Genomic DNA, 8,710 nt, shown 5'->3' on the forward strand with positions numbered 1-8,710 from the left:
TCATCTCCCTGGCACTGGCCATGTTTTGTGCTGCCACTCTGTGGTCGCTGTTTCCTCTTTCTTGGTTATTGTTACTGAGTGGGAAGAATGTTCAAAATTTGGGTTTTGTTCTGAATTGCTCCCGTGGGGAATCCATCTCAGCAGCATCCAGCGGGGCAAAACTTTGAATAGAAGAAAGGAAAGAATTGTTCTCAGAGCTGGTGAGCAGTGAGCCACAAAACGACCATTTATGCATCCTGCTGCATCCTGCTCCTTCCTTCACACGGCACACGTGGGGACAGAGCATCTTCAGATTCTCCTTCTCTCTCTGAATTTGGGTGCAATCAGTTGATGTTTTCAAGCCACAGAGCTGGAAAGTGAGACATACCCACAGACACCATGTTTGCACCAACTTTGTTTTCTTTGGAAACCGAGCCAAAAAAGAAAGAAAAAAAAAGAAAGGGGTGAAGCGTGGTGGAAATGAGCCAATTGTAAACTGTCAGAGCAGTTTGCACACACAGCTCAGCACTGATTTAATGAGATCACATCTTTAATTAAATAGGTGTGACTGGGACTGGGGGAGATGGGGATGGAGGATCCCAGTGGAGGACTGGGGTGGCTGCTGTGATGATGCTGGGACAAGGGACCGATCTGTTGCTGAGTGCACAGGACGAAGTACGGTGGGGTGGCTGGATGGAGGGGATATCCTGCCTGCAAACCTCCATGCCAGCACAGATGGACTCTACGCAAGGGCAGGAGTTGTCCCAAGGCCCTCATGGGTGGTACCTGATCAAGTCCATAACGGGACGTGTTACCTTTGCAGAGGTGTAGGAGGGACCATGGAGATGCTGGAGGCCAGGGCCTGGAGCCTGGGCTGGGGATTTGAGCAGCAGCTGAAATCCAGTTGAAGTGAGTCTGGTTTTTACTATAAATCCCCACTCTGAAGCAGCGATGGTTTCTTGGGGGGCCCTGAGGACATCCTCCCCCACAGGCAGGTGGATATTGGCAGCATGAAGACTGTCCTGACATTGGCAGTGGTGATGGACAAGTCCCACTACCTGAAACACCTGGCACAGAGTCTGGGTTGGGTACACAAGGGCTCATCCCATGGGTCACATCCCTCACCATGGCTCAGACCACAGTCACACTTGGCAGGGGCACAGCTGGACACACAGGCTGCAGTGTGTGGTGGAGTCTGGGATGGGTCCTGAATCCCCTTCCACCCGCATGCAGTGCAGTGTATCCCCTGCTCTGCCCTGATCCTGGCCAGCCCAGCCCTGCTGGCACATGGGGACAGCACCATCCTGCATCTCTTATGGACAGGGGATGGGTGGATACACCCTGAGCACACACATGCTTCCTCCCCTGCACCTTTTCCCTCACTCTTGGCTCAGCCTCCCCTCCTCTCTCTGCCTGGCAGCCGGGCTCCGTGTGGCCCCATGCCAGCTGAAACCTAATGGCCTCCTGTCCCTCTCCAGGGATGCAGGAGGCTGTTGGCAAAACTGGGACCCAGGTGATGGCAGAGGGAGAGGAGGCTCTTAAAGTCACACTGGGACCACACAGTCCAGTGGGACAGGCTCCTGCCTCTGTGCTGTACTGGGGCCAGGAGACAGCATGGCCCTGACACGGGGACACTGCTGAGCCCTTGCTGAGCTCCTGCTCCCCCAAACCCACTGCTGCAGGAGTGGAGCTGCAGGATGTGGAGCTGAGCATTGGCAGCAGCTCCACAGTGGCCGGGAGGGGACAGATGGTGTTCGGACGTGCAGAGGACATGAAAGCTGTCCCAGCGCTGTGGTCACCTGCGCTGGGGGCAGCTGCAGGCTGGCAAATGGCCTGGTTGCCTCTTGCTGAGCCAGCCCTAGGCACACCGTGGGATGCATGTGACACCCAGAGAGCTGGTGTGTTTCTTGCTGGGACACTGTGGTTCCCAGCTTTCAGCACTTCCCACATTGCTACAGGATATGGACTCATTGCCACTCTGAGCCTCGTTCCTGCTGGCAGCATGGCCAGTTGCCTGTCCCCATCCATGCTCCCAAAGGACAACATACTGCTGCTGCTTGTGCCAGCGATGAGAAGCTCCTGCCACCAACCCCTACCCTGTGTGTGCAAACACATGCAAATATGTTCCCATGGCCACTGTGCCAACTTCATCCTACAAACACCTGCTGGTCCCCTGCAAACTCAACACATGTGCTGCAGCCTCAGGGCATCCGGGACTGGGCTGGTGGGTGGCTGGGCAGAGCAGAGCTTCAGACTGTGTGCTTGATCCATCCCCTCCCTTCACCTTGTTCCAGGTAACAAACCCTAAAGGAAGATTTCAGGGTGAGCACACGGGGAGCTCATCTGTTTCCCCAGAAGACTGAAGCCAAGCACAGAATCCAGCTCTGTGGTGTGTAGAGCTGCTCTCCCAGCTCCCAGCTGTGAGTGCTCACAGCTTGGCACACCTGCACACCAGAGCCAAGGACACAGTGCAGCCAGGTTTGGCTGCAACCCATCTTCAGTAACCTCTGTGTTGGCACCAGGATGGCATGACCCGACAGCCCCGTGCCCTGCACCCATCCATGGCTGGGGACCCCGCACCGTGATGTCGTTGGATTTTCCAGCAACAACATGAGAAGCTGAGCTGCCCCCAAGGAGAAACCGGGGGTGGGGGAGCAGTAGGAAGAGGGAGGGGGAGCTTCTCCTCCTAATTTCAATAAACTAAATGAAAGGGGTGGAAAATTGGTATTTCATGCAAAACTTGGCGAAGGTTAAACCACTTCCAGATGCTGTCTCAGAAGGTTTCGCTCCAACCTGATCTGTTGCAGATAAAGCCGTAGACACCCCTGCCAGATATTGTATTACATGCCAGTGGAGTTTCCAAGAGGTGCTGAGATCCATTCGGCCCATAAATGAAACAGGAAGGACCCAGCAGTGCCCCTGTGGCCATGCACCTGACTGGAGCCCCACCAGGTACCTGTGGGGACCTGCAGCAGAGCAGGCACTGTACTGGCTGGGCTGTGACAGCCTCAGCACAGGGAACTGGGCACAGTGTGGCTGCTGCTGGGTTTTAAGGTTGGGCAAACTGAGGTACAGATGGGCCAAGCCTGGAGAGGGGCTGCTGTCCCTTTGGGCTACTGCCCTGCTCCCCTCCTGTCCGTGCTGGGGTAAGGAGCTGCTACGCCCAGTATGGGGTCAGCACACCTGCCCATCACTGCCATTCCTGCCCCCTGAGCCTGCTTCCTCCTCCCCCTGCCTGTGTTTTGCCCCCGCTGCCTTTCGGCCTCCGCTTGTTTTCTTAGAAGGCGGCTCCTGCGCTCACCGAGCCCAACAATTTCCTGCCCAGCCGAGTGCATTCCTCTTCCCTGTTGCAGGTCCCTCCCACCGCCTCCCCACCTTGGGAGCGCAGCCCAGCCCCGTGCTCCCCCTCCCCTCCCTCTGCCCTGCCTCAGTTTCCCCGGCTGATACCTCACGGTGTTTTTGGGAAGCAAACCAAAGCTCGGGGATGCAGGGTCCTGTGGGCTGGGCTTGAGGTGTAGTGGGAGGTGCCATCTGCCCCTGCTGGTGTGGTCTGCGGCAGATCCAGTGAGCAGCCTGGGCATCGGTTCAGGTCACGCTGCTGTTCAGGGGTGCCACTGGCAGCGCTGATGGCACCGAGATGTCCCCTGGCTCTCCAATGGGCAAGCATCCCCATTTACCCCTGCACATGGCACAGGAGGGTGATGTGATGAACAGCACAGAGCTGCTGGCAGCTGTGGGGCAATCCTGAAGGCAGGCTGCTGCCCTGCCTGCGGCACTGCTCAGGTTGTCTTCCCACTGTCTGAGCTGGGAAAGCCCAGAGCAGTCATGCGAAGGTCACTCAGGACATACATGGTGGCTGTCACCTTGGGGCACTGATCCTGGCACTCACTTGAGGTTGGTGCTGCTGGGGAGAACCCATCAGCTCCTCCTGGGTGGCCACCACCAGGTCCTCAGTGTCCCAGTGGAACCTGCTTCAGCAGAAGGACCTGGTGGATGGGGCTGGGGCTGTGATGGGTGCGTGGGGCGGGGGCTGGGGGCACAGGGCAGGCAGCCCAGCAGTGTGGGCGCAGTGGCCGGATGCGCCCTTCCCTCTGCAAGCTGCCAGCTCAATACCCACCCATGGCCCGAAAAGAAAGAAAAGCCCCGTCCCGCCTGTCAGGAAACCTCAAATCAGGGCCAATGTTTTTGAACGTTTTTTTATCCTCTCTCTTTTAACACATCTGCCAATATAATCTGACCTTTTCCAAATAAATAAAGCCCTCGCGCTCCGGCTTTGATCCCGCACTCCAAATTTTCTATTTACTTAATTGGCCCATCCAAGGTCTGAGCGAGCCGCGGGCCCACAGCTGCCGCCGCCACATTCCTGGGGGCTTATCGCCACCCGCTCACCTGGTTGTCATTACTGCAGGGCCGGCTGCTCCCCGACACAGCACCCCCAGCCCCATCCCCGCACCCCAGGGCTCACAGGGACCCCCCACTCGTGTGTCCCCAGTGCCCTCCTGGCCCCGTGCCACCAAAGGTGGGGGAGAGGCTTCCTGGGGCAGTGCAGAAGGAGTGCTGGTGGGAGGGGGGGGAGGTGGGAAAACCTGATGTGCTGCTCCGCGATGCAGATCGCATCCTGGTGATCCCCTCTTCCTTCAGGTTTGGAAATGAGTGTGCACTGCAGGAGGGATTGCTGATATCAGAGCAGCAGTGATGCAGTGTCACAGCAAGGACCAGGCTCTGCTGGGCAGCTGGGACAGATGTGACCATGAGGAGCAGCTCCAGCTCCAGTGAGGCTGGCAGGGCTGAGGGCTGCACCGTGCCAGGTGCCTCCATTGGGGTCTGTCTGCCCCATCTCTCTGCAAACATGGCTGCAGGACCGTGGGAGGATGGGGAGCCCCAAGGCTGGGGTGACTCCTGTGCCTTCAGCTGTCATTCTTTTGTTCAGGAAAGGGAAAAATGTGCAGTGAAGGCTCTAGACAGACCCAGACGTGCTTCTTGGTCCCATGTCTTTCATCCACGTGTTGGCTAAGCTCGTCCCTGCCCTGAAGAGGCAGAGGATGCTTTTTCTGGCTTTGACTACTCAGCGTCTGCAGGCAGGAGGCAGTGAGCAGGCGGAGCCCTGGGAGGATGCAGAGAGCCGACAAGTGGGCAGCTCACCAAGCGGGAGAGACCAGCACTGCTGCATGGAGCCTCCAGCCCCAACCTGTGTGTCACCCCCACGGACTGACCCACAGCAGCTGTGCCCGAAACGTGCTCTGTGCAGGGGATGTCCACCCCACCCAGCTCAGCCTGCAGATCAGCAATGCCTCCTGGTGACACCTGGTCCCCAAACCACCCCTTTCTCCTCTGTGGCAGAGCAGAGGGCAGGGAGGGAAGGAAGGAAGGTGGTGTAGGGTGGGATTTCCACGTCTGACGTGTTGATGTTTCCCAAGTAGAGTCCAGTCACTCAACATCTGGCCGAGAATATTGCGTCTTGCTTAAGAGCAACTCCAGATGTTCCCGAGACCTTTTTTTCATTATTTTATTTCTTTCTTTCATTCTTTTTGCTCCCCCCTCCCTCTCAACCACTCTTGACTCACTAAATCAAGGGAGACAGGCTTTTAACTCTCTGGAACAACTCAATGGTGAGATGAAACGAATTCTCTGGAACTGTGTGAGCAGATGTGTGCTGGGGGAGGGAGAGGAGGAGCAAGGTAAGGCAGAGCAGGAGACTGAGGGGGTGCGTGAATGTGGCCAGCTCTTTAGCATGAGGTGCCCCACTTGGATCCATGGCATGATGATGGCCAGAGAGATGAGTGGCCTGTGAGGAGTGTGCAGGGCTGGCAAAGGCAGGGCCTGAGAATGGGGGTATAGGAGCTGAGCCAGGTTGTTTCACTGGGTGAACTGGTGATCTCCTCTCCAGCATAATTGGGTCCAGTTCTTACCTTCTGAAAGTGGCTCAGAGCCGAGGAGGTCAAGAGAAGGATGGGGCTGGTATGTCGATGACGCTCATCCGAAGAGGTGATTTATCATCGCTGACGGGAATGGGAGAACGAGCAGCCAAACAGCAAGAGACTTGGGAAAAGGGAAAGTGTGATGGGAGGAGGGGGAGGTCAGAGGTGAGAGGGATGAGTAGCAGAAAGATGGAGGAGGGTGGTGAGAATGTGAAAGGAAGACCCAGAGATGCAGAGGCACAGATCGCTCTCACGTTTCTTGACTCCTGCTGAGGTTCTGTTCTGGTTGGCCCTGCAGCATCAGTACCACTAATGTGCCATGCAGGATGGGGCCTCAGGTGCCTCTGAAGTCCTAAAGCTGCAGTGCCCAAAGTCTCTTCAGGTAGAGAATCATGAGCATGGTGCCTGTCTCCCATTAGCTGCCCTGTCCCCTCCTGAGCCGTCAGGTCTGGCTGCAGCCATTTGTCAGAGCTGCTCTGTCGGGGTTTGAGTGCTCCCTGGCAAGCTCAGCCCTTCCCAGTGGGGTTCTGTGCACTCCTTAGATAGAGCCAAGAGGCTTAAACCATCTGCTTTCTTCTCTTTCCACATCTGCAAAGTTACCCTGACAAAAGGTGTGGTGAGGAGTGGGGGTGGAGGGAAGTGCAAGAAAATCTCATTTTGCTGCCTTCCCTTAGAATTAATGAGCTAAAATATTAGATGAGCACTGCATTCAGCCAAGAGGAGCAGGCTGATGGTATACCTCCATCCAGTGTGAGGCTGCGCCGACAAACCCAGGGGAGCTCATTCCAGAGAAGGGAAGTTAGCATGGCTGGACCAGTCCCACGACATCAAACCTCGTGTCCCTGCCAGGTTTGGTGTCACCAGGGCTGAGCCCAGCCCAGCAATGGCCCCAGGTGGGCTCAGTGCTGGCTGCAGGTGGCCACTGTCCTGGGGATGGGGCTGGGAGCGTGTCCGGCTTCCTGCCCTGCACGGGGGTCTTGGCTTCCGGCTCCTGGCTCTGGAGAGCGAGGCTGAGAGGCCATCCTGGCTCTCAGGAGGACCTATGCTTCAACATTTTCCAAACAAATCACTTGGATTATTTCTAACTGACGTTTTTTGGAGGGTTTTTCCTTCTGCCGGAAGGGAATGACTTGATTTATTTATTTCTCAAAAATTCCTGAGGAAGGGAAGTTCTGAATTTGGACAACTCCATGGAAAGCTTCACCCAGCCGTAAGCAGCACCTACATCACCGTGTGTGCTGCCCCGGGGCGACCTCCCCCAGGAGGAGAACAAATGCAGATCCCCAGCCCCAAAATGCCTGAAGGAACGTGCCTTGATGAAGGAGCCAGGCTGCTGGACCTCAGCCCCATCTCTGTGCTGGCTTGCCTGTGCTTGGGCTGCCTGTAGTAGGGACAGCCCAGGGATGGCCATGCCACAGCCCCATGGTGGGCTGGGGTGGGATGAGGAGGGCTGACACCTGCCAGCTCACCTTTGAGCAGCTGGGATGGGGCAGATCTCAGAGGCCGTGAGACTCAGATGGAAAAATAAAACATATTTTTTCAACCATTATATTTCACATAAGGAGCCGTTCGTCTGCTTAGAATGTAGGTGACAAGTACAAAAGGCATTTGGCGTCATAAAGCAGGCCAAATTTTCAGGAGGTCGAAGATATATGGTATGCAACCGAGTCCCAGCTTCAATCTGCTTCTACACTGTAAATTCCAATTACATCATGCTGCCTTGTTTAAATACCGTGAAACCTGGCTCATGCCCGAAGTATGTTTTATATATTGCCACATCCATATGAAATAGATGGGCAATGTGTTTTACGACACATGTGCAAATATCTCCGTATTTTTCCATCTGGGGGTTTATGAGATCTTTCAGAAAATTAATAATGGGGCTCGGAGGAAATGTTCGACTCCGAGGCAGTAGCAGAGATTTATGGCCGTCCCAGTGGATGCCAGGGAAAAGTCTGGGATCGCCCGCAGCAGACAAAGGCCCGCGGTTTCCCCGAGAGCTGATTTGGCAGAAGGGACGGGCGCGGGAAGTTCCCCACGTGAGCCGGCAGGTTGTTGGGTAGGGTTTCTCTGCAGGCACCGAGCAAGTTGGGAGGAAGGGATGTGGCCGTGCCTAAAGGCTTTGGGTGAAGGCAGTGGGATGGGTAGGCACCCAGTCCAGCTTTGTGGACAAGGACCCACCCCAGGCACCCCTGGGCTCCGTGGGGCTGAACGCTGCCCTGGGACCCCGGCTCTCCACCAGGCACCCCTCTCTCATTCTCCCCAGCTCCAGCCATTCTCTGGGAGTGCTGCACCTCCCCACCTCTCACCATAAACAAAAGACAATTATTTCCTCTTGCACGGATCCTCCGTGGGGGAAACACTGGCTGGTGTTTATTTGGACAGCAGAGAGGTCTGTTCTCTGAGCGTTTGGGGCACTGAGAGTTGTCCAAGATGAAAAAAAATCGGCCGTTTATTTGAGTCTCACATTGGATGTGTAAATAGAGGACTCCCTACAACAGACACCGGCTGGCGGATCAGCAGAGAGGGGCCAATCCTGTGTTGTGACTGCCAGCACCGTGGTTGGGACATGGCACAGCCAGCCCTGCACTGCATGGGCTACATGTGCCTGAGGATGGACCAGGGCTGAGGCTGCTTCAGGGTTCTGCAGAGGAAGCTTGGAAGAGATGTGAGGCTGAGTCCATCACTGAGCCATGTCACTGAGCCCGTGTCACCAAACAGTGTGTCACTGAGTCTGTATCACCAAGCCCTTGTCACCAAACCCTGTGTCACTGAGCCCATGTCACTAAGCACCGGTCTTGCTGCTCAAGTGG

At 56.1% G+C, this 8,710-nt stretch overlaps 1 long non-coding RNA gene across 1 annotated transcript; it reads right to left on the reverse strand.

Annotated features, from left to right (window-relative positions):
- Positions 1–201: 201 nt before the first annotated feature.
- On the reverse strand, positions 202–3,480 carry LOC146758718 (uncharacterized). Its single transcript, XR_014934130.1, has 2 exons — positions 3,427–3,480; positions 202–400 (listed from the first exon to the last, which is right to left on the reverse strand). It is a non-coding gene; the product is annotated as an uncharacterized LOC146758718 (long non-coding RNA).
- Positions 3,481–8,710: the final 5,230 nt, after the last annotated feature.

Source organism: Coturnix japonica, chromosome 13 (genome assembly GCF_054131305.1).
Source record: "Coturnix japonica strain WE chromosome 13, WE-NBRP24, whole genome shotgun sequence".
NCBI classification, from domain to species: domain Eukaryota; kingdom Metazoa; phylum Chordata; class Aves; order Galliformes; family Phasianidae; genus Coturnix; species Coturnix japonica.